Source organism: Marmota marmota, unplaced genomic scaffold (assembly GCF_001458135.2).
Source record: "Marmota marmota marmota unplaced genomic scaffold, marMar, whole genome shotgun sequence".
NCBI lineage: Eukaryota > Metazoa > Chordata > Mammalia > Rodentia > Sciuridae > Marmota > Marmota marmota.
Window position 1 is genome coordinate 52 of NW_026012117.1, and position 2,723 is coordinate 2,774.

A 2,723-nucleotide genomic window follows, 5' to 3' on the forward strand; every position below is an offset into this window, starting at 1 on the left:
ACTGCAAATTGGTTGGTGCAGCCAATTTGGAAAGCAGTATGGAGATTCCATGGAAAGCTGGGAATGGAACCACCATTTGACCCAGCTATTCCCCTTCTCCGACTATACCCAAAAGACCTAAGAAGTGCATACTACAGGGACACAGCCACATCAATGTTTATAGCAGCACAATTCACAATAGCTAGAATGTGGAACCAACCTAGATGCCCTTCAATAGATGAATGGATTAAAAAATGTGGCGTTTATACACAATGGAATATTACTCAGCACTAAAAAATAATAAAATCATGGCATTTGCAGGCAAATGGATGGCATTAGAACAGATTATGCTAAGTGAAGTTAGCCAATCCCTAAAAAACAAATGCTGAATGTCTTCTCTGATATAAGGGGGAGGTGACTCAAAATGGGATAGGGAGGAAGAGCATGAGAAGAAGACTACCACTAAATAGGGAAGAGAGGTGGGAGGGAAAAAGAGGGAGAAGGGGAGTTGCACAGAAGATGGAAGGAGAACCTCATTGTTATACAGAATACATATATGATGTTGTAATGAGAAAAAGAAAAAAATGTGTGTCACATTAGATTGGATAGAGAGAAAGGATGGGAGAGGAGGGGAGGAGTAGGGAGGATAGGAAGGGCAGCAGAATAGAATAAACAATATGAATGATGTATGTACATTCCATGTATGTATTATATATCAAAATGCATTCTACTGTCATGTATGACTAAAAAAAATAAATAAAAGTCAGAAGAAAAAAAAAGACAGGGTCTTGTTGTTAAGTTGCTTAGGGCCTTATTAATTTGCTGAGACTTGCTTTGAACTCAAACCTCCTGCCTCAAACTCTGGAGTTGCTGGGATTATAGGCATGTATCACCATGCCTGGTAAAAATATAAAATTTTATAAATGAATGAGTAAACAAACATGAAGGAAATTATAGCTTGGCATTATATTTTGATAATGTAATGATTTTTTTTATGATGGCAACTATGACAATTTATATACTTTAAAATAAGACTTTCCAAAATACAGAGAAACATTCTTAAGTGGTAAGAGAATAATCCTCCTTGAGATCCATTAATAAACCTAAAGACAGGTGAAATAGACATAGAAAAGAAAATTGATATGATTCACATAAAAAAATATGTTGATTCTCAACAAGTTTAGAAACAGTGATAACACTAATCAAGGTAACCACTTTTCAAGAGCAATATTTCTCAACCTTGGCCAGATATCAAACTACCTTGGAGCTTTTAAAAATTCTGAAATGTGGTCTTCATTTTCAACAGATTCTGACTTAATTGATCTGGGGCGAGTCCTGTTCCTTTTCTAAATCTCCCCAGATGATTTTTAATGTGAAACCAAGATTGGAGCCCATACTTTTTCCCCAAAACCAATAGAGGTCTTTTATTATATCATTAAAATATCACAAATTAGTTTCATAATCCAGGATCTTATTTCTGCAGTTGGACTACTCTTAGATCTTATTTATCATGTTGGTGAATTGTTCCTTTTTCAGAGACACAGATACCATTCAAAATTTTTTTGATAGCCTTGGCGGGTGGGGTGTTAGTTATTAAATCCAAGGCCTCAAGTATACTGGGTAACCATTCTACTACTGAGTCAACTCAACCCTGATATCCTTGTTTTTTTAACTGTTTTACCTTGCTAAATAAAAGCAGCTATGTTTGAAACAAGTTCAATGTTGTGTCCTCCAAGGATTAAATCATGCTTCTGGACTTGAAATATTGAATAAATAACATCTGGTATCATCTAAACCCTGAATGTATTTTTCACCCAAGAAATTTTGGACTTGAACCAGAGACTCATTCTTCTGAATACAACCTTGATGGGAAAGTGAATGTACACGGACTTCTTGTAACAGAAACCCAGCACAATACCCTTGATTATGTTCTATACATGATTACAGACAGTGTGAAGAGTAACCAGTTCCTTTTTCTTTCTCTACCATTTATCAACCAGAGCCTGTCCTTTTTCTTTCCAAGGAGACTGACTTCCACACTGATGTGACTGAAGTCTCTCTATAGAGTTCTTCTGAGGCCTTCATGAAAACTGTGTGTTCCTTCAGAGTGATACTGTCAATTTCTGGAACTGCAATAGTCTGATTGCTGAGAATGGTCTTCATTCTCATGGTATATGAGGCAAAAAGACCCACAATTCTTTTCTTTTAAATCAAACTTTTTTAAAATATATTTTTTAAGTTGTGGAGGAAACTCTATTATTTATTTGTTTGTTTGTTTGTTTGTTTGTGATGCTAAGGATTGAACCCAGTGCCTCACACATGCTAAACAAGTGCTCTGCCACTGAGCTACAGACCCAGCCCATTAAATCAATTTTGAGGTATAATTTACATTCAACAAAATTCACTCATTTAAGCATAAAATCTGATAAGTTTTAACAAATGAATACAATCATGTAACCTCCACATCATGATATAGAACATTTCTATCCTCCCCATAAAAGTTTACTCAAACCCATTTCCCCTACTCCCTAGCAACCACCAATCTATTTTCTGTCCCAATAGCTCTGGGCTTTCGAAAATTTTACATACGTGGAATTATATTACATGTAGTCTTTTGTGTCTGCCTTCTTTTATCTAGCATAATGCTCATAAGATTCATACATTTTGCTGGGGTATCTGTTCTTTTTATTGCTGAGTAATATTCCATTGTATGAATATACTTTTTTTTTTTTTTTTTTTTTTTT

At 35.1% G+C, this 2,723-nt stretch overlaps 1 pseudogene; it reads right to left on the reverse strand.

Annotated features, from left to right (window-relative positions):
• Positions 1-844: 844 nt before the first annotated feature.
• Positions 845-2,707, reverse strand: LOC107134978 (annotated as a pseudogene).
• Between the last annotated feature and the right edge of the window lie 16 nt (positions 2,708-2,723).